Source organism: Heterodontus francisci, chromosome 9, assembly GCF_036365525.1.
Source record: "Heterodontus francisci isolate sHetFra1 chromosome 9, sHetFra1.hap1, whole genome shotgun sequence".
NCBI lineage: Eukaryota > Metazoa > Chordata > Chondrichthyes > Heterodontiformes > Heterodontidae > Heterodontus > Heterodontus francisci.
Window position 1 is genome coordinate 90280722 of NC_090379.1, and position 24337 is coordinate 90305058.

General features: G+C 42.0%; 1 protein-coding gene across 10 annotated transcripts in view; it reads right to left on the reverse strand.

Annotated features, from left to right (window-relative positions):
• The window catches only part of LOC137373900 (alpha-(1,6)-fucosyltransferase), a 904043-nt gene that overhangs the window by 726634 nt on the left and 153072 nt on the right, over window positions 1-24337 (reverse strand). The gene's annotated exons all lie outside the window — the stretch shown is intronic.

Consider the following 24337-nt stretch of genomic DNA (forward strand, 5'->3'; position numbering starts at 1 on the left):
TTCAGTTATGTGGATAGATTGGAAAAGCTGGGCATGTCTCCTTGGAGAAGAGAAGGTTGAGAGGAGATTTGATAGAGGTGGTCAAAATTATGAGGGATCTGGACAGAGTAGACAGAGAGAAACTGTTCCCATTGGCAGAAGGGTTGGGAACCGGAGGACACCGATTTAAGGTGAATGGCAAAAGAACCAGAGGCGGAATGAGGAAAAACTTTTTTTTTTTAAAACATAGTGCGTGGTTAGGTTCTGGAATGCACTGCCTGAGAGTGTGGTGCAGACAGATTCAATTGTGGCTTTCAAAATGGAAAATTATCTGAAGAGAAAAAATTTGCAGGGCTATGCAGAAAAGACAGGGGAGTGGGACTAGCTGAGTTGCTCTTTTAGAGAGCCAGCACAGGCATGATGGGATGAATGGTCTCCTTCTTGATGTAACCATTCAATGATTCATCCTCAACAAGGCCAAGTATAAAGTTACAGATTCTCAGCAACTTTTCCACCAAGCTCTCCTGTGTATGGCACTTAAATTCTAGAACAGCAAGTTAAGACTGTCACATTTTATTAAGAAAAACTCCTGATTTGTAAATGAAGAGGCACTTATCTCAGTTGTTTCTTGTGATTGTGTTTTATCCTTTAAAATTGCTGGCAGGAGAAGCCTGGGAGCAGATATTTTGTGTGGCACTTCTCATCATTAAGTTCTTTGCCAGTGACCTCACAAAGAGGGAATATAGCTCGCATTATCATAGCAGGTAGCACAACCAAACAAACCTATCTGTTCCTACACTGCTACTAACTAGCAGTTTTAAAGCCAAAACAGGTGAATGATAGAGATAATGGCAACTATACAATTTTTTTTTAAAACTTAGGATTATGAGGTATTTCAGCAGAGTATAGTTCCACAGAAAAATAAGTACAGTCCAGGTGGTTGGAAGGAGACAGAGCTCGACTGGCTGCTGTGAAAATGGCCTGTTAAATTCATAGACCACCTGTCCAACTTGCAAGAAGCAAGGTTTTTGCTATCCTTTGTGAACAAATGTTTAGTCAGCACTGACTTGCAGCTTAATGAGGTCAGTACTACAACTGAATCTCACTTTCAATGCATTACTCATTCAGAAAGCAGCAGTTCTGGAAGATCAACCAGAATATTGCATGGATCAAATATTTTTTTAAAAATCAACAGCGTGATAAGTGCAGACAACTCAAAAGGAAGGTATTGGGAAGCTTAATGTTGCACTTGCAGATGTACATAGCAAAAGAATTCTGTGCCTGGAGATGCCTCCAAGTGAAAAGTCCAAAATTCAGGAATTCCTCACACTTGCAATTTTAAACAAGAAATCGCCTTCAGTTGGCAAACAAACTTCCCTTTGTGGAATTGAATCTACAAGGACAAGGCTGCCAAGTACAAACCTCAGTCAGTGCTGAGTTAGTTGACCTCAGCAGGTAAGTTACAACTGGTCTCAGTGTTACTGAGTTGAGGAGGGAACAGTCAACAAGAGTTCCTGCTGGTGACACCTATTGGCAAGTTCATATCCCTGGGTATCAGCTTCTGATGCCAACTACGTTTGAACAGTCAATAGGCTTGCCTAGAAGCAATAATCAATTGAGCAGGGTGCCAGGAAGTGGCCAGTATCCCAAGGCATTACATGCATTTATCAATATATTTTGTTTTCACATTAACCCCTAGTCTATTTGCTGTTATTGGTGCTTCAGATTTTTTTTGTATTTGATGTCAACAGGATCTTGTTCCTTTGCCAGATGTTTAACATTGACTTTCTGATCAATTAAAACATGTCTGTGTGCTCTATATGTGACACAGCAGAGACAAAGAGACATGGAGAAACATCACTGCCCAATCTTTGTAATGGTACAGTCATGCCCAATAATATCCCCATATACAGCAGATTTGGAATATTGTTGGATTTCGTACATCCTTCAATTGCAACATTTGTCCATTTTGTGGAGGTTAAAGGACTTCATTTAGGCTGTTTGTAGCAACATTCCTACATTTACTGTGATAGCTATTAACTTTGGATAAGAAGGAAAAAAAGATCAAAATTGTAGTTATTGCTCAATTCATACAAGAGGAAATAAAAGAGGAAACACAAATGTCAAGTCTATTGTACAAGGGAGGATTCCCTCACAATAATGTAATGGGTTTGGCATAATGAGACGTGGTGTGAATTTCCACACATACAGCATCTAGAGCAATTTTCTACCCAAATACAAGAATAGTACACAACAATTTCAGGGACACACTGAGAGGTCCTGTCTTTGAGCCGATCTGACTGATAACAAATCAATTGCTCAATTTATAATGAAATAAGCTGGTGCTGCATCACTCCTTGATCCTTGTGTGGTGCTTTTTAATCTGGCAGATTTGTGATGATGTTGTTTCAATTAATCAGGCTGTAATTATTTTTCTTTCATTCTAATGGGGATTATCATCACCACGGCAGCCGCTTCACTGATGCTCCATCATGTCATGTGAGCCACTTCGCCCCTCCAGTAGCAGCTGCTGCTATCTCCATGTGCTCTCAACAGTGAAATATTCTACTTAGGGAGCTACTGAAATCCCTTGCATTACAAGTCAGTCCAGGGCAACTTGCCCAGAGTCTGCAGATGAGACCCAAGAACCACTTTCCATCATTTCATGGACCTCAGTTCAGGTACAGCTCTGAATCTAGGCTCAAAAACAGGCCCAAAGCATTTTTAGGCCTCTATCTGCCATTCTTCTGCCCATTCACTTAATCTATGTCCTTTTGAAATTTAAGGCCTCCCTTGCAATTCTCCATACATCATATCATAGATATCAACTGCAAACTTGAATATTCTCTTCCCTATTCTCCAAACCAAGTCATTTAATTAGCCAATCAGATTTGTGCAAATTGACAAGTCATGGTCCCTTAGTTCGGAGCAAGGGTCCTAGCTTTTCACCATGAGGCACTATGCCCAAAATGCCCCTTACTATGGTCACAATTTCCAAGGTGGTTGCTTATCACTATATTACTAACTATTTATGGTTCATAATGACTAAATCAATTATTTCCTTCATGATTGGGGTGACGGCATGCAGTTCAGATAGATTTAATAAATATATTCCCCCTTTCTACTTGCGCTGCGATTTCTCTCCTAATCTATATGCAAGTTAAAATCAGCCATTAACATTTTCTCCCCACAGGTTTCCTTGATCGACATACACATTCCTTTATTAAATTATCACAATCAGGAAGTTTATAAAATACACCCAATATTTAGCACCCTCCCCTGTTCCTTATCTCTACCGATAATTAATGATTTCATCTCTTGATATATTTGCTTAAATCGCTCCTTCCTCTCCCCATAATGGAACTTAAAGAACAAAGGAACTGGTGGTCTACAGGCCACAACTTGCTGGCAGCTAATACCATGAATAGCTTCGACAGCAGCAACCTAGAATTGCTCCAACCTATAAACTTTTCGAAGTGTAAACTTGCTGAGATTACTGAGTTTGAAGAGGTAATTGAAAAAAATAGTGAAGCACTGTTTCCCACAATGGAGTTTTGCTTCTGAGTCAAACTCTAGGGGTCTATGAAAGGGAGCAGGGCTGCTGAAGACATTCAAACTGTGTCTAAACACAGCAACAACCATCTAATCACAATAAAATCATTGAGTTCATATTCAGCAAGAAGCAAATCCCAAACTAGAATGGCTAAATCTGACCACAATGTCAAAACTATCAATGGAAACTCAACTTCAGTCAGCAACACAAGAACTTTATAACTGGAAAATAATTTGAGTAGAACAATTAACATGGAATACATATAAAGGGACATTGTCACCTAGTAAAGGTATCCATAGAAATACCTTTTTTTTTTAACGTTTCATTATTGGCTGGTGTAGTGTTTTGAGAATTGCATTGCACATATTGTTCACTAGAGGTTACCATGCACACGAGCTAGCAGAGGGAGGTGAAAGAGGAAGTGAAAGTAAAACAAAATAAAGACCATTCCATTATGTTCAACAGCATGCTGTCTCAGTCTTTGCATCATATTTCTTGCTATACTTGGCTAAACCTTACTCCAGTACTGAACATCACAACTAAGAATAGTAAGAAAAATAATTTTGAAAAGTTTAACCTACAGCTCGTATACAGTTAATTATATCTAGGAGAAACCCTTTTGAATTACAATCAATTTATATTACCTTGTAATATTAGGATTCTCTGTCAATCTGTAAATTATGCAAATATTGGGTGTTGAATTTTGGACCAGCAGCACTATATTACATTGGATTTGTTTAGATGAATTATGTGAACTGACTGCCATCTGCCACTGTATACCATGTGTTTTGAGCATTATAGAACCCAGCAGTGATGCAAAAGCAAACTGGCTGCCTCAGCATTATTCTCTTCAAAATGTTGTGATGCTCCTCCCCACAATTAACATTAACAAAAGAACTGGACAGTCTGAAGGAAAGCAATAAACTGTCTTTAAAAATAAAAGTAACATATTGCTAATTGTTTTTGTATGTAAAGTGCATGCCTACCAGTGTCAAATCATTCATTCATCCTACAACCTTCTCTCACCCAGCTTTCTGCACAGCCCAAACCTCATCCACTTGTCACTAAACACAAAAGGACCTAAAGCTGCAAGTTCTCTGGGAATACTTTCCCTTCCACATCATTTTGGAAAGTTGTAGTCAGAGCCAACATTATTTCTTTCCAATCTTCTCAGAATCCTCAAATGTACACAATAAAAACCATGGTTATTTGTCGATTTTAAATGTAAGTAATATCTCTAATACTATAGCACGCTGATTTCTGGTGGATCTACTTCTCAATATCCACCTTCTCTGTGGAAACTGAAACACCACACTTCTTTAGTGTCTTGACCATTACATCACTCTCCACGACCAGCTTGCATCCTTCATCTCTTAGCAACCCTACTCTACCAATCACCTTACAATAACATGCCAAAGCCTTTGAGCTTTTCTCTAAGCTTCTCCCATAGTCCCTCACAGCCTTTCAAATCTGAAAAGTAGGGGATGTGACACAAGTGACAGCCACATCATCCTATACTACCAACCACCTCCCAAAGAAAGAAATGGAAGAGGACAGGGAAAATACAAAAAGAATGAATGGAGAGAAGCAGCAGAGAAGAGACAGAAGAGAGGCAAAGAGATAAACAGCTATATTAGAAGACAGTAGGAATAGGTAAGACTGGCCATATTCTGTGACTTAGTAAAGTAATAAAAAATGATGACTAGAAGTGCAGCACTAATCCCCTCCACAAAGAGTACTCTTTATTTGATGAAAATGTTGACATTTATGGATGGCTTTTTAAAACTCATTCATTCCCAAGCATCAGTTCCAGGATTAATTACTAACAGCAGAAACAACAGTGCCTGATTCAGCAAAAGCTGAGATTAGCATTTTTTTTGATCTGACTAAAAAAGCAATTCATTACAGAAATTAGAAGGCAACATTGGACTAGGGCCGATTTTAGAAAGTTGAGGAGCGAACATACTGAGGTGAGGGGAAGAAGTAATTGTAAATGAAATTGTGAAGCAACAGTGGGATATTTTTAAAGGGAGATAACAAATGTACAGATAAATGTATTCCAGTAAAAGAGTTAACTAGAAGTAGTTTCAGGATGCCATGGATAAGGAAAACGGTCAGAAACAAATTAAAATTGCAGCGGGTCGAGGAAGCAACAAGAATAATAATGAAGAAACTGAAGGTGAATGAGAAAATAAGGAAAGATGGCATTTGATAAGTTCTTTGCACCAGTCTTTAATAAAGAGAAGGATATCAAAAAGCAGGTGTTTGAAAGCAAAATGAGTGATATTGTAAGCAACATTTTAAATAAGTTAGTCTGGCTAAAGAATGACTGACGACACAAGGTTTGACGGAATATGTCCTATGATTCCTGAAGAGGATTTTCAGAGGTCCTCGCAATTACAGTTCAGGGTTCTATTGAGTGCTGATGTGTGCCGGTAAGCGTCACCAATGTAGATGTTTTAAAATATCCAACAGTGCTAATCTAGGTGATTACCAGTGAGTTAGTTTAACATCGGTGGTGGGGACCATTTAAGAGTCTCGAGTTAAGAATAAATTTACCACATAACTAGATAAAGAGAATATAGAAGTAACTCACACAGATTTCAAAAGAGACGATCATGCTGCTCACATTATATAGAATTCCAGAAGGAGGCAACAGACATGGTAGATAGGGGAACTGCAGAAGGTATGGACAAGACACAAACTTTAGTAAAGCTTTTGATAAGGTGAACATTGGCGACTACTCTAGAAGATTAGAGGTTTGAAATTAGGTGAAGAATGGCAGACTACCTTTTTTAAAATTGGTTAGAAGGGAAGAACATATAGTAGGAGTTAAGGACATTGTTCATGGTTGCAGATGATACCAAAATATAAAATAACGTTAATTCTTTGGTAAAACTAAAAGGATATTGCAACGGATTATAGATAATGGGTTAAAACATGACATGAAATTCAATGTCAATGAGTGTAAGGTAACACATTTTGGTTTAAAAATAGTCCAGTCATGATTATACTCCGAATAGAAGTGGGCTTGGTTCTGCAGAAGACTAAAGAGATTTGGGAGTATACACTCACAAGGCACTAAAGGCAGTGCCTCAGGTTATATAAAGTGCTAATGGAATTCTAAGTTTTATCACAAATGGTATGGAACATAAAAGGCAAGAGCCCCAAGCTTTTTAGAAACATGCCACCAAGAAAAAGTGATGCAACCTTCCTTGTCCATTTGTTTCACTACCACACTGAGTCCACAGAAGCATAAATGGCTCTCAAAAGAAATACATCGAACGGGGGCCGGCTCAACAACCAACAATGGGAATACAGTTGAATCCTGCAGCATTTGATTGCAGATCAAGCTGTATCTGACATTTAATCAAGAGTGTCAAGGCCAATTATAGCACCTTGATTTTCATTCTATTGATTAGTTCTTTCTGGAAGGGTTGTTGCATACATGTCCCTGTTAACATACATATATAGACAGAGACAGAGCACCTGCTAGTCTGTAAAAGGTCCTTCATGAAGTTTAAAAGATTTTTTGTCAATAAAAATACCACTTATTGCTGCAAGTTAGGTTAAATAAAAGAAACACCAACAGGTCCAACAAATTCAAAAGCCATGACATCTTTTCAAAACTTTGAGGCTATGTTTTCAATGTCAATGTGGCCAATGCACCAATTAATTATAATATTTACTCCTCATTTGCATGATTACAAGTTAATCAGCAACCAGACTGTTAATCCACAAAAAGAAATGTCAAAATCTTGGCTCAGAAAACCGTTGCGTTAATCGGGAGCATTGCAGCTAGCAATTCTGGAAGCTTGGCTTCATTTGCATTACTAAGGCCTGGTTACCAAGAGACTGTCCATTAGACAGGCAACTTTTTGCTGCATCACTCAGATATACTTAGGCCAAAAAGACCATTGTACTCCATTCTTGTCAACCAACCCTCCCCCACTGCACCCAAGCTGCTCTAGTTAACCATGGGAATAAAACACCCTCTTGTGTGTGACAACAGAAAAAGTAACAAGGACATGTGGACCTTTATTGTGGTCTGCCCATTGTGGAAAATATATGAACAGGCCCATGTTGCTAAATACAAAGAAATTAAATCAGAAATATGGCCTTAACAGCAGTAGAAAATTACTGTACTGTATTGGAGAATAATGATATATAAGGTGCCAAGATTCCATCCCCCTACACAAGTGGTACCAATCCAGACTTTTACATCTGAAGGGAGATTAGATGATCATCAGGAGGAAGGGTTTCACAGTTCAATCTTAGCGAGGGTGTCTTTATTCTCAAGCAGTTTCAGGAGACCAAGATATAGTGGATACCCGAGTCGGACAGCAACAGACACTGAAAATGCAAAACAGAAACTTTAAAAAGATGTACTTTCAAAAGCTTTACAGAGTGGAAGGAAGTGTACATACAATCAATCATATAATCCCATGTCAAATAAACTGAATCCCTAGTTTAAGGGGGCAAATTGCACTACATTCAAAACAAGAGAATTGGAAGTGAATGGTGTAAAGGAGCTAAAGTTGATCATTTATTTACTTTTTACTGCTTCATGTGCTGATTTTTGCCATTTTATTTTAGGAAATTATTTGGAAAACCCACTGGAAGGGCCAATTCCACAGTGCAGGATACCACTAATGTTCAAAGCAGTACAAGAGATGCTGAAAATCATTAGCTGGTAACTCACTGATATCCAACTTCAGTTTTAAAAGATCATTGGACAAATGTTCACATACCATATAGGGTCCAACTTTCATTGTGCTCCACTGAAACAGTTACTTCAGTTTCAATTTTACTCATTTAAGAACAGTTCCCTGACACGTAATCACAAAATAGTTAGAGATTAGCAAAGCCATTCAGCCCATCTTAATTCATCTTCCTGTGAAGATCTTAAAGTCCCCCCATTGCAGTATCCAGTTGGTTCTTAGAAAGATTCCATTTTTTTTTTGCCTCCACCTGGAAGTCCATTCCATTTGATGACCACTGTGTGTGAAGAACATCCTAAGTTTATCTTTTGTTAGCTTGAACTTGGGTCACCTAGCTCTGCTCTCAATTTCATCGCAAGTAGTATTCAGAATTTATTTTTTCCATTCCCTTAACTACCTTGAATACCTAAATAAGGTCATCTCTCAAATGTTTCTTTTCTGAGCTGAAAAGGCCAGCTTTCTCCATTCATTGTTCAGCTCAGAACTTTAACAATTGAGATCTGCCTTATGACCCTTCTCTGCACTCCCGCCAGCATTTGAATGTTTTCCATGTATCCAGTTTTGCTCATTGAGATACAATATCCAAAAAGTGTCACCAGAACAGAGCACTATAAATTTTGATCATAATTTCCTCTAATTTGTGTACTTTATAGTGTGGCTTTATAGTTCAGCCTGGAAAGGAAGCAGTTGAGTCCAGAGGTGATGAAGGTATGGATGAGGGTTTCAGTGGCAAATGAGCTAAGTTAGGAAAAGAAAAGAAAAAAAAGCAAGACTTGCATTTATATAGCATCTTTCATGACCTCAGGATGAACCAAAATGTTTCACAGTCAATCAAGTACTTTTGAAGTATTGTCACAGTTGTAATGTAGGAAACGCAGCAACCAATTTGTGTACAGCAAGCTCCCACAAACAGCACTGCGATAACAGCCAGATAATCAGTTCTTGTGATGTCGGTCGAGGGATAAGTATTGGCCAGGAGATCGCCCCTGCTCCTCTTCAAAATAGTACCTGGAAACCTCTTATGGCCATCTGAGAGAGCAGATGGGACCTTAGTTTAATGCCTCATCCAAAAGGCAGCACCTCTGTCAGTGCAGAACTCCCTCAGTAATGCACTGGAGTGTTAGCCTAGATTTTGGGCTCAAGTCACGAGAGAAGGATTTTAACCCACAAGCTTCTGACACAAAGCAGAAAGTGCTACCACTGAGCCATGACTGACAGAACAAGAGAGAGGATATGGAAGTAGGTAATATCTGAATTATTACCAGAGAAGTTTCTGGTACTCAAGTGCTGAAAGGGTGCCTATGGCAAGTTGAATAAAAAGAGGGAATTCGAGTCTTTTTTTGAAATGTGCGTGATAAATGCATGCAGAATTTACTCTGGTAATTTACGCTCAAAGTCTTAGTTTTTAAAAAAAAAAGTGAGTATTATGTAAAGCATGGCTACCTGACCCGAACCCAACTGGATCCGAGGACATGGGTCTCCCTTCCAAGTCCAGCATTCGGGCTTGGGTCAGGTCGGGCTGGATGTGGGTGCTGCCTCCAGGATGTAATCTTCAACTGAACATTCAGGTCAAGGCAGGAAACGTGCAATCCGGACTCCACACTCTGCAGTGAGCAAGTGAGTGTCTCTATGACGTCATTGCACTCATGCTGTAGCTTCCATGCATCCAAAAGTGATTCTGCACTACAGTGCACTATGGATGTAAAACGAATGCTGTCTACTGGAGAATGTTTAGCAGCGGAAAGTCCTGTAGCTGGAAAAGGTAAATCTTCCATTTGGAAACATTTCAATGCTGTTTTTTCCGCAATAGTAAAAGTTCAAGTGGATTTGTACAATGCAAATCTTGCAAACTTCTACTAAAATATGACAGCAAAAAGATGGGAAATTCATCTTTTGCAGCAGCCCATTGAAAAAGGTTGTACTTGACCCGTAGCAGGGCCAAGTCAGTTGTACCTAACTTCGCTTGTACAGACGAGTGAAAAAACATACCCACTCACACGAAGTCACAAATTACAGACAAATGCGTGAGCCTCTGTTGCAAGAATATTCGACCTTTCCAAACTGTCTCTGGTGAAGGGTTTGTTGAGCCAGCACAAGAGCTTATCAATGTGGGTATTACATACGGTCGAGTATCAGTGTCAAATGTGTTACCAAATCCAATTACAGTTTCAAGAAGGTGTCGTGATGTGGCTGAAGAAAAGAGAAAATAACTAATTTCTCAGATTACTGACATACTGAAGGATGTGAATGTGGGAATGACAACTGACATGTGGACGAACGACTACCATAAAATCCATTATATGTCAATAACTAGTCATTACATCACAGTAGATTTTAAACGTAATGTCAAAGTTTTAACGACAACAATGTTTCCACTGCAGGATGCCAAAACTGGCGAAAACATCAGGCATGTGATTTTAAAGCTGCTCGTCAATACTTTTGGATTCAACCCAGCAAATGTAAATAAATTATTCTGGGTGAAAGATCAAGATGTTAACATATTGCTTGCTCTTAGACCATATCAGCGTCTGGATTGTCAGGACCATGTAAATAACACGGTCCTTCAACATTCACTTGATCCAAAGGAATTAACTTCCAAAGCTCCGGATGTTGTAGAAACTATACTTCATGCCAAAGCCTTGGTGACATACGTTAAACAGTCTGGTCTTGCTGCACAGTTGTCTAAAACTTTAAATCCAATGGGAGAAACGAGGTACAGTACTGTGTATCTGACACTGAAGTCAATTCAGGATATTTATCATGAGCTGCACGAGAAACTGGAACAGCCTGGGGAAAGCTACAGGCTGGAAAACATCGCCCCCGATGTCTTGCAGTTTTTGGTTGATTTCCTCCGACCATTTTATGAAGCTCAGAGGGAACTCGAGAGAGACCAGTATCCTACATTGAACCTGGTAATTCCGTGGGTTGAGAAACTTTAAACGACTCTGTATGCCACTTTCTTCAGATACTCCAATGCAAGCAGTTGTAGGCAACGGCACAGAGAGTGGCTTATGCACAAGATAGCAACATTTCTCTGGCCTAAATTTAATCAGTTGCGAAAGTTGTCCAGCCATGATAGCGAAGAAGTTCATTCTGCAGTGTGCAGACGTATCAACAACTTTAAAACAGAAGACCCTGTGAAGGAAACGAAAGTGGCTGACAGTGAACCTACAGCTGCCAAAAAAGCAGTGACCAAACTTGCTGAATAGGAGAATGTTCATGAAGAAGTGGACACAAATGATGAAGTGCAGCAGTGCATAGCAGAGGCCTGCTGTGTTGGCGATGGCAAGGAAGCGTGATCTGTTGGGCTGGTGGAAGGAACACAGTGTTGCATACCCTAAATTAGCCAGGCTGGCTAGAAGTATACTTTGCATTCCGGCGAGCAGTAGCAGCAGCGAGAGGAACCTCAGTGTAGCTGGAAGGACAATCAACCAGCAGAGGACTGCCCTTACACCTTCCACTGTTGACTCTATTCTTTTTTCACAGGACAATTTATAACACCTTTTGTTCTTTTCTTTTGCCATGTCTGTAACTGAGACGACTTACTTGCTATGTCTGTAACTGAGACTACTAAATCAAATGTTCATCTAACTGCTTATTGGGTGCTTCATTGGAGTAGGCTATTTGTTTTCTTTTTAATTTACGGTTTGACGCGATTTGTTTCTGTTTTATCTGGTTATTATCACAGTGCTGTTTGTGGGAGCTTGCTGTGGGCAATAGCTGCAACGTTTCCTTCTTTACAACAGTGACTACAATTCACAAAGACCTTCATTGGGTGGAAAGTGGTTTGGGAGGTCCTGAGGTTGTGAAAGATGCTAGAGAAGAGCAAGTCTTTCTTTGTAGAGAGAAAATGAATAATCTCATGAGAAGACTGCTTAAAAATCATGAGGGAGTCAAAATGTTGTTTGAAAGTCTTGGAAGAGACAGGCTGATATTTCTGACAGAAAAAATAAATACTGTATGTATATGAAAGTTATCTACAAAAACTTAGTTTGGCTCTTAGAGTTGGGATCTTTAATTTTATGTACTCATGGAGTTGGAAGAAAGATGTTCAATAAATACATAACTGTATTTGATTGCTGTTAGATTATTTGTTATGCATTTTAATACTTCATATCAGGGCTTCTGGGATGCTTTATCTCTTCTAAGAACGAACTGGAATCTTATAGAGGAACAGGACAGTCCAGTGTGTAAAAGCAATTAACAAGCAGGGTTTGCTGATTGTATGTTTATCTGGCAGTGCTACAAAAACTAAGATCTCAAAGGATAGATGGACTCTCTGAAAGCTTTGGAGGGTTGAGATTCACCCATGACATCAAATAAACTAGGGTAAGAATTTTTTTTTTTAAGTGATACTAACCTTTATGTAAAATTGTATTAAATGTCAGTGCTAGAAATTGTTCAAAATACTTTGTCAACATTAATATATCTGTTTTATTTTTGCTTTGTAGGCCAATCGAGGTGCTGGCCATTATGTGCATGCTGATCAACCAGAAGTCTTCAAACAAACAATACTGCAGATCTGCAGTACTGTAGACTAATAATCAGACAGCACCAGAAATCTGCAGTACTGTACATTATCAAACAGCACTGGGAAAGCCTGCTATCTGATCTGCCATTTTTCCAATCAATCAATCTTTCCTTTCACTGAAATTTAGTATCCAGTCCAATTTCTCTGTATTGAATTCACTGAGCTTAGGAATAGCAGTAAGAAAATGATAATTGGCCTCGGTGTTGCGCGTGTTCAAATCTTCATGGCCTTGCACACCCACCCCACCCCCCACCCCCAAAACCACTCCAAATCTCCACAGCACTACAACCCTCCGAAAACTGCGTCGACTAAAAAAGGGAGGGGGTAAGGAAATCACGAGGTTTGTACCTCTGATCACTATCCAATGAACTCGGTCACAAAGTGCTCATGTGTGAAAGTTGGGGGGTGGGGTGTGCTGTTGGTTCCTGGTGGCGAGATCAGGCTCAGATTCCCAACTCTGCATGATTCTGCAGGAATAGCCTGCTGCCAGAATGGACTAACAGGATCACAACACTTGGACAAGGTAGAGCACAATAACCTGTTTGATAACTTTATTACGGTAGTTGGATTGGGTCGGGTCAGGTGCGGAAAAAAATTAAAGGACTCGGGGCCAGGTCGGGTTGGATGTGGTCAGGTCAGACCCGGGTCGGGTTTCAATTTTATACCCGGGAAGGCCTTTAGTATTATGTCTCATATTGCACATGCATTTTAATATATTTGCAGTGAGGAACTTCAACCTGAGAAGGAAGGAGAGGCAGCTAAAACCAGCGACCCAGCACCTACCCAGCGCCTGGAAACCCCTCCTCCACAGACAGAATCAATGGAGGAGGAGGCAGCAGATGGACAACAGGTCAGTGGCAAGTGGTCCAGAGGAAAACCACAAGGAAAAAACACCCCAAAGCAGAACAGGCCAACACCCAAACCAGTGGCAAGAGGAGGCTATCTTCTGACACAGACTGCAACAACTCCTCTTCACTGGACGGGGGAATGCTGGAACGACAGCCCCTTCAAAAGAGGCGGCAGAACTCCGAGATGGATGATAAAGCATCCCGGGCACTGGATGCTGTAATGGGCCTGGCGTGCCCCAACCCCAATGTGCCACACGTAACGACGTGGCCAACACATCTCAGCTCCGGGACACCAGGAGCAAAGACAGGTCTGGCGCACCTCAGCTCCGGGAATCCGGCAGCAGTGATGTTTTCGAGGAGGAACAGATGGAAGCAGCTGAGGACAACCCAATCCTCTCTGCCTACAAGACCCCCCCGATGTCACCCGAGCGGAACAAACACTGCATGAAAAAGCAGGAGGGGTTTCTGAACCCAACCAACGTGAAACTGCTTGCGCACACGATGGGTATGCAGGAACATCCCGAAGGACTGGGACTAGCGAGGACAAATGGTATGGGAAGCAACAAATAACTTTTAAAAAATGGGTGGAAGAATTGCTTCCATTAATGTGCGTAGCATTAAATCTACTACGCGATGTGTTTCAACCTTGGATTACCTTGCCAAGGTCAGTACGCAAACTCCAAGTGTCACTACGTGCTGAGGTTCTATCTGTCCCCGGTGTTGCGAAGGATGGGCTTGGCCACATTGCCGCGGAACGCTCCATGCAGTTGGGCCGTGCCGTACCACCTATCCTTCGTGGAGCAGTTTCTGCGGGAAAACACCTTTGACCACCGGTCCATCAGGCAGTGGTCTGCACGGAATGTCCTCAAGGCCCTACAGGAAAAGGAGACGGTGGACGCAGTCGAATGGTTCCCCGAGCAGACCGTCAAAGTCATTTGGCGGAATGCCTCATCACCAGAACTTTCAAACAAGCACCAAGATGTAGCTTGGCTGGTGGTGAGAAGGGCCCTTCCCGTCAGATCCTTCATGCACACCCGAAGTCTTGCCCCCTCCGCACAGTGCCCCCGCGTTGGCTGTGGTGGGAAAGAGACGGTCGCCCACCTCCTCCTGGAATGAGTCTTTGCAAAGCAGGTGTGGAAAGAGATGCAGTGGTTTTTGTCGAGGTTCATCCCAAGCAGCTCTGTAACACAGGAGTCTGTGCTCTACGGGCTGTTCCCAGGGACGCACACCGAGACAAACATCAACTGCTGCTGGAGGACTATCAATTCGGTGAAAGACGCCCTTTGGTCTGCCCGAAACTTGCTGGTCTTCCAGCGCAAAGAGTTGTCCACCACCGAATGTTGCAGACTGGCACATTCCAAGGTCCAGGACTACGTGCTGAGGGACGCACTAAAGCTTGGGGCAGCCGCAGCAAAGGCTCAATGGGGAAAGACCACAGTGTAAGGACCCCCACCAAGCTGAACTGAGGGGCTGGATCCATGGGAAACCCCTCGAACTGTATCGTTGATATTTTCATTTGCTGTAAAAGTAAAACTGTAATTGGCATGACAATTGTGAAATGGAAGGGTTGTGAAGAAACTCATGATAGTATAGAAGGAAACTGATCTCCCTTGCAATGTTTGTATTTTTTGGTGCTGTTTGAAACTGTTTTGGCAATGTAATTTTTGCAGATTTTTATGAATAAGTATATTTTGGAAATAAAAAAATTGTTTTTTTAAATATATTTGCAAAGTCCTCAACACAATTACTGCCATTCTGCCTGAGACTGCAGTTACACTCAGCTATTTTCAGGATTGTGTTTTGTTTCTCGACTTTTCTTGCACATGTCACAAATCAGAGTTCACTAAAGGCTTTCTTAACCTGACAATGTCACCTCTGATCAGTGCTCTGAACTGACTGCGACAGCTTCATAAAATCCTGCAATATTTCCACTGTGGTGTGGTTAGGCTCACTGTTGGGAGCTGGGAACTATAATGCTGACAGCAATGTCAACAAGTAGAGGCAGGCTGTCATGTTGCTGCTGAACAGACACGCTGCCTGAAAAGAGAATCATTAGAGTGAGCGAGCTCCTGATCTCTGTGGGCCATCAGGGGAGGCACTGCATCAAGTCTTTTCCATCCCCACAAGGGTGAGGGGGCAAAAAAATGTGTCACACTTGTCCCCTTTTCATGCACTTAGTTACATTGCGGCACTGGCAGAAATCTGTGCGTAAGCTATATCAAATGTGCTCTCCAAATTGATTTTTTTGTAGTAGGCAGCTGATTCGGTTAAGTGTGCAGGCACTTCAACTTTATTTTTGCATGGCTGTGCACTCATGGTAACTTGAAGGGGACAACTTCTGCGCAGCCTGCACAGTGACTTTTGGGGCGCTGTGCAGTCACGCGATTGTGCAGCTTAGAGGGTACATTTGCTGTGACCCACTCGGCTCGTAAAGATATGTGGCATCTGGTGGAAAGGCACATGGCAGAAGGAAGAGATTTTAAAAGGAACAATTCCTCCCCCACCCCCAAAAAAGTAGCAGCTAAACCAGTCAAATCAACAGAATAAATCCAAAAGAAGTGCCAGATGCTTTTGTCGAGCATTGAAAGCTCAAATCCAGGATAAAGTGACAACTGGGCTTCTCAACATTGAAAACATTAACATTACAACAGCATGTGTTGCACTAATCCATTGGGCAGAAAGGGCTTGAAGCCTTTTCAGGTTCCACAGATTGTAATGTCCTTACATTTAAGGGTTGCATACATCCCCATTATCAAGTGTCTCCAGTGACCACATCAAGTCAAAAAAAAACTAATTAGGGTTAAGACTTCTCAATACAATCTGTGGTCAGATCTCATCAGCTGCTGCTTTTCCTTCATCCAAAGATTTAACTCTTGCTGCAGGAGTTGACATATTCATGTCCAATTATCTTCCAGTATCACGGATGCGTATTTTTGGCAAGTTATTTTCTGTTTTCTTTTACACCTGCATCATGTCGGGGCAGTAAGCAGGCAGCCGTGCTCCTACCTATGCAGCAGACCTGTGACCAAATGTTAGACCTGCCATGGGTTTATTTCTTATGGGTCTGATTCTTTTCCTGTTCACTGCTCCCATGCCGTCCCACTGAAGAAGCACCCCCATTTCATACCACCCCCAGTCATCCGCAACCACAATGTGGCACAGTGCAAAGTCCTGCCACAATTTGCTGCCAATCTCAATTTTTTTTTAATGTAGGATGCACGAGAGCAGCAGTACGGAATAAAGGATAGAAAGCCTGCAGATTGGCACCACATTGATGTGTCCAATTCACTTTGTCTCCAATGTAATGCATGCTTGTCTGCATCAATTATCCTCAGCAGAAAGTCACAAGGTTTCAACACTATCCAAGAAATTCAAGAAAACTCAAACTCCACCAGTAAAAACAGGCAGAATGTGTCACTTCAATTATTCAAAGGCAATTCAAAACATTTATATGACTTTTATGATTGAAGTACTTCCCTGACAAACATTTTTGCAAACTTTATTAATTCTCCAAATACTATAATAGACCTTTGATTAGATCACTGTTAATCTTTCCACACAAATGTGCTGGTTACTCTGGCAGACAAATCATCCTCCAGTTCCTTTATATTTACAATACAGAGCATTTCCAGTGAGTCCCATACAGGTTGACACATCCGTAACCATGTTAGGTAATGGAATTTTGCATATGAAAGCCTCCTTTCACTATGTGAACACACAATCAATGCTAAATGACACCACCATTTGCCTCAACTAACTAGCTTCACATGAAGGTTTAACAACCAAAATCAAGGACCAACTATGAATATCAGTTCAGAAAGTCATAAAAGTAACCTAAAAGTGTGTTTTTGATCTAATAGATATGGGGATTACAAGATTATTAGGTTACTAGAAAGTTACTAACCAGAATACTAATTGTTAAACTGAAGGTGCTGGGGATATGGTTCGGAAGGGCCGGGGCGTGCACCAAAACATGGGAGGAGCGAGTAGCCAAGGTACGACAAAAGTTGGGCATGTGGGGGCAGCGATCTCTCTCCATTGTGGGTAAGAACCTGGTCATCAGGTGCGAGGCGCTCACGTTGTTGCTCTACGTGGCGCAGGTCTGGCCCATACCCCACTCCTGCGCCGTGGCAGTCACCCGAGCCATTTTCCGCTTCGTCTGGGGATCTAAAATGGACCGGGTCCGGAGGGACACGATGTTCAAATCTCTGGACATGGGCGGGAAAAATGTACCCAACGTGGCCCTCATCCTGATGACCACCTTCGTGTGCGGCTGCATCAAGCTATGTGTAGATCCCCAGTACGCAAACTCCAAGTGTCACTACGTGCTGAGGTTCTATCTGTCCCCGGTGTTGCGAAGGATGGGCCTGGTCACATTGCCGCGGAACGCTCCGTGCAGTTGGGACGTGCCGTACCACCTATCCTTCGTGGAGCAGTTTCTGCGGAAAAACACCTTTGACCACCGGTCCATCAGGCAGTGGTCTGCACGGAATGTCCTCAAGGCCCTACGGGAAAAGGAAACGGTGGATCCTGTCGGATGGTTCCCCGAGCAGACCGTCAAAGTCATTTGGCGGAATGCCTCATCACCAGAACTTTCAAACAAGCACCAAGACGTAGCTTGGCTGGTGGTGAGAAGGGCCCTCCCCGTCAGATCCTTCATGCACACCCGAAGTCTCGCCCCCTCCGCACAGTGCCCCCGCGTTGGCTGTGGTGGGGAAGAGACGGTCGCCCACCTCCTCCTGGAATGTGCCTTTGCAAAGCAGGTGTGGAAAGAGATGCAGTGGTTTTTGTCAAGGTTCATCCCAAGCAGCTCTGTAACACAGGAGTCTGTGCTCTACGGGCTGTTCCCAGGGACGCACACCGAGACAAACATCAACTGCTGCTGGAGGACTATCAATTCGGTGAAAGACGCCCTTTGGTCTGCCCGAAACTTGCTGGTCTTCCAGCGCAAAGAGTTGTCCACCACCGAATGTTGCAGACTGGCACATTCCAAGGTCCAGGACTACGTGCTGAGGGACGCACTAAAGCTTGGGGCAGCCGCAGCAAAGGCTCAATGGGGAAAGACCACAGTGTAAGGTTCCCCCACCAAGCTGGACTGAGGGGCTGGATTCATGGGAAACCCCTCGAACTGTATCGTTAATATTCTCAATTGCTGTAAATGTAAAACTGTAATTGACATGACAATTGTGAAACGGAAGGGTTGGGAAGAAACTCATGACATTATTGAAAGAAACTGATCTCTTTTGCAATGTTTGTATTTTTTGGTGCTGTTTGGAAACTGTTTGGCAATGTAATTTTTACAGATTTTTATGAATAAAGTATATTTTGGAAATAAAAAAAAAAAAAAACTTTAGCTATTATAAAGTAACAACTGACTTATTATCATAAACTATCATTTATTAGAACACTTCTTTGCAGTATGATAAGCAAGAAAACCGAGGAAACAGGTCACAGCATGGACAAGATGTCAAGGTAGAGGGATTCTGGGAGATGATGTCAAGTTTTAAAATGCTTAGTGCAGCAAAAAAGGATCTTGGGAGCAGACAGTGAAAACAGCTTTTGTAAGAACAAAATGTAGATTTGTCTCTCAATGAGATAAGGAGGCACGGAATGTAAAAACAAAGGCATTACATATGTAAATCGGAAGGGTTAACAACAACCACAAAATGATCCCTGATTGGCTAAGAAAGGTATCCTTTAATACAAGGCTAATCACTGACTGGGGAAGGGAGGGCTAATTGGAAAGCATCCAGGATAAACGATGCCTTGTCCTGGTCTCTGTACAGCTGAGAGAACTTTTCAAACAAGAGAAACTACGAGAGAGAGTGCGAGAGAGAAAAAGCTTGCAACTTGAAGACCAGAAGCTGCAAGTGAAACCAGTCGTGTGCTCCAGCCATCCAGTTTCTAATATGGATAGTATCTGTGTAAGACTGTTAATCACTGCCTGAGATTGTGATTAACAGTTCACCTGAAAACTTCATAAACTTATCCTTACCTTTATCTCAATAGAGTTGAGTCATAATAAAGCTTTGCAGCCAAGTCTGTTCCTGCCTTAGAAGGGGACCTGATTGAGATGTACAAAATCATGAGAGGTATAGACAGGGTGGATAGCAAGAGGCTTTTTCCCAGAGTGGGGGTTTCAATTACTAGAGGACACGAGTTCAAAGTGAAAGGGGAAAAGTTTAGGGGGGATATGCGTGGAAAGTTCTTTACGCAGAGGGTGGTGGGCACCTGGAACGCATTGCCAGCGGAGGTGGTAGATGCGGGAACGATGGAGTCTTTTAAGATGTATCTAGACAGATACATGAATGGGCAGGAAGAAAAGAGATACAGAACCTTAGAAAATAGGCGACATGTTTAGAGAGAGGATCTGGATCGGCGCAGGCTTGGAGGGCCGAAGGGCCTGTTCCTGTGCTGTAATTATCTTTGTTCTTTGTTCTTTGACATAAACCCCCACTATCTTATCATACAGGCTAGTGCGAAAAAGTAGAGTTGAGGTAGTTTAGTTTAGTTTAGAGATACAGCACTGAAACAGGCCCTTTGGTCTACCGAGTCTGTGCCGACCATCAACCATCCATTTATACTAATCCTACACTAATCCCATATTCCTACCACATCCCCACCTGTCCCTATATTTCCCTACCACCTACCTCTACTAGGGGCAATTTATAATGGCCAATTTACCTACCAACCTGCAAGTCTTTTGGCTTGTGGGAGGAAACCGGAGCACCCGGAGAAAACCCACGCAGGCACAGGGAGAACTTGCAAACTCCACACAGGCAGTACCCAGAATTGAACCCGGGTCGCTGGAGCTGTGAGGCTGCGGTGCTAACCACTGCGCCGCCCTGGTCAGCCATGATATTGTTGAATGGCGAAGGAGGCTAGAATTGCCAAACGGCCTACTCTAGCTCCAACTTCTTATGTTCTTAAAGTTGCAAAAAAGCTCTGCAATGGTCTCTGGAATAATCATTGCATGACATTGATGAGAGGTGTGCAGAAACTACAAATCAAAACTGGTATCTGTATTACTCAATACTAGACAATGACAATGGTTTCCATGTCATGGAGGGTCTTGGTACTCAGGCATGAATAAACTGCTCCAACAGCACCACCACAGGCACAATAAATGCATGCGACACATCCAGATTGCCTTCCCCCACATATGCTTCATTCACCACAGCAACAAATTTGGAACTATTGGATTGCAGTGCTGGCACAGACACCTGGCTACAGGTGGGCTAAAAGTAGAGTACACAGAAGATCGTGCTCTTAAATGCAAGCACTGCAGTTACTAACATGATACTGCCGTCCTGCATTTAGTGCAGGTTTTTCTGCTGTTTTCCTTTTAAGTATAGTTATTTGCTTCTTCCTCCCCTTTAGTGAGAGCTTCTCATCTCTCCCAAAACCAGTGTTTTCTGATCCCTTCCCTTCTAGACTCACTGCTACATAATTATTTTTTGAAAGCTCTTTTCCCTCACCTCCTGTGGTGAATCGCTTCACTCAGACTAGCAGAGTCCTCCAATACTTCATCAATCCAAATAATTATTTTGTAAGCAATCTAGACAGCATGCATCAGTAAGCTATTCACCCAGTGAGAACTTCACAGACAAGTCCGATGTTGTTCTCATCTATCCGTTCAACAGGAAGCCATCAGAATAGCCCAAACACACTGACCTTTCAAAGACAGAGAGCTCTTGTCAATTTCTGCCATTTAGGGACAAATGACTGTCTTCCTTCCCCAACAACCAAAATCAAACTAGATCAAATTATGGTTCCATTGTATGGGATTCTGGGAATTACACCAGTATTTTGGGGTTTGTTCCTTTCTCATAGACTACACTGCCACAACCTTCAAATATGCCTAAGTAATCGAAGAACATATCTCAAATTGTTATTTTGCTGAGGACTGCAAATTAAAATTGCTCAAGAATTGATTTTAACAAGTAGTGTTTAGTAATAGAAAATTTCTGTCTTTAATCGTTACTGCATCAAAAAAATGTTACTGTGGATACAATCTTCAACTTATATTGTGAATTGTACTGTTTCAGAGATGTACCTAACAAAATGCCTTTTGATTTATACTCTTAGCACCTGTATTCTCTTCAACTATATTACCAAGAGCAAGCCACACAAAGCGCCAGTGAACAAGAGGCATAAACTAAATCCATTAAGATCGACTCTGCATTTATAGCCCTAAAATCTGCCACAAAAAATATTTCTTACTGCTGTTGGAAAAAAAAATGCCACTTCCCCTCAGGACCTTTAATTGTGGTTATCTTTCATTCAGAACTCTGCTGGTGGCATTGGACTTTATCCAGAATGCAGCTACTTCACTTTACAAATGGAAAATAAACTCCCAAAATAGGAAAAAATGGAGAAAAGGGAGAAGGGCTAATCTCAGTAAGTCACAGTACTGCAAAGATTAGATGGTGGGTGCACTTGAAAGTGAAAAACTTGCAAACATATACCATGCGTTTGCCGAGTGCTGATACTTGAATTTGTAGCCAAAGTGCTGGTAAGAAGGCTATACAAATTTGTATGCTACTCTTTGTTATATTACATCGACTGTCCTGCAGGCTTATACAATCAAAGCAAGTTGTCGTTCAACAGACCCAAATGCCAAATCACTGCTGGTGGTGCACCACAGAGTGAAACCCTAACCACCTGTGAGGAAGCTGTGGTGGAGTTGATCAGCGTGGAGACCATAGAGAATATTGGAGAAACTGAGGTTAGCAAAGAGGAGCCAGCTCATCATTTGTATCACAACAACCTCTTGGTTAAAGCACTAGCAAAATATAGAACAATGGCCTATGCAGCCCCAGATATTGGGCACCATGGCAGTCAACAGCAAATACTTAGCCGCAGGCATCTACTTGGATAATGGTGCATATAAAGTCACTATGTCACCTTTTCTTCTCACAGAACTCGAAAACCCTAAAGATTAAGCTTTTAATTCCAGGCAATACTGAGGACTGCAGTGCAAAGAATCAATGACAGCATGTCACGTATGCATAAGCCCAAATATACGCACTCCAAAGAGTCTTGGAAGAAGGAAAGGGTGCAGCAAAGAACACAAGCAATGAAAACGTAGAGTCGGCAGCTGAAGAACTGTCACTTCATTCCTTTGAGGAGATGCAACCCAGTAACTGCCTTTACACACTGGTCTTGCTAGTCAGACCTCCAGAGGCCAGCTTTCAAAGCAAGAATTGTGGACATATTCTTCTGCCTACACAAGTCATTTGTCACTGTACACCAAATACTGCAAAGATGAATTCACCATCCCGATTTCTTCCAGTGAAAGTGATGAGTAGGGTTATGGTGAAGCAGCAGTCTGCTCCATTGCATCCTGCCATTGATAACATTGTAAAATCATTGGCATGTTCAGTGAAGATTTCTGCCATACAACGGATTAACACATTCAGCATTACTTTCACTGCCTTTGGTGGCGTCTAAAATCCAAGGTATGAGAAATACTGTCTTCAATGTAATGAGAAATAGATGCTTCTAAAAGCATTTGGCCTGCACGGGTCAGTACCAGTGCAGATACTCCTGTCACAGATTCCAGGTCCTCAGGGTGTCTAGAGTATGGAAGTGGCAGTCCATCGAAACCTTGAGTTGCTGGTGAGCGCACATTGCAGACAGCAGTCCGAGATACTCCTTCATTCAGGGAATCACTTTGTACCCTAGACGCATGGAATCACCTTGGTGAACAAAAAAATGGGAAAGAGACTGCAACACCATTTGCCTCACATTCACTGCACCACACATTCCTTGTTGATGATGGAATTTGCCACAGATGACAAATGCCTTTATTCACAGTCTATAAGTGATGACATTGGTCCTTATGTTGGTTGGATTGCAGTAGAGCAACATCCATGCATCAATTACTCAAATTTCCGCTTGCTGGTTCTTTTCTCCCACTGGCAGATTTGTATCGCAACTTTTTAAAACCTCTATGATTCTACCAGCAGAATACGGAAGCCCTGTTTTAATGAAGTAAGCACATGGAGCTGGCACATCGTGCTGCTCTCCGATGATACGATCTACAAAAACACAAGGTGCGAAAGCATTTCATGACATCTAACACCCTGGGGAAGCTGCAACATGTGCAAATGAGTTTGTACATCCTGCTGCTGCTATTGAGCAATGTGTCTGAACAGGGCATTAATTACCTGCTTAATATTAGGAGGCTAGTTGACTCATAGCCAAAATGCCCCTGCAAATGTCTGCCATAATTGATGAAAATTGAAATATTTTTCATTCATACAGAGTGTTAGTAGCTGTGTACAAATGCAGGTCCTTCATCAGGCCACAAAGTGTAGAAACCAATGACAACCTCTTTCTAGGCTGGAGTCTCTGCCATCGCTGATAGTGATAACTCACTCTGATGGTACACCCTGTCTAGGAGATGCTACCAGCTCAAAGTCCAATGTACTCAGAGGTCAACTGAGCGTCACAATTCAAGGAGTCAATTAATGCAACTGTTAAGAAATGCAATGGTTCGTTCCTCATCCAGATTGTGCTTCTGTGAACACTTCTGCTGTGCTTAGGGTACTGAACCTCAATACAAATGAATTTGAACATGGCAGTCACCAATCATGGAATCCATCTTTGAAAATGCAATGGCAGTATAGTTTCCAGAATCCTGCCGATTAACTAAGAGCTCAGCTGGGCTCTAATATAGCACCAGCCATTAGTACAAAGT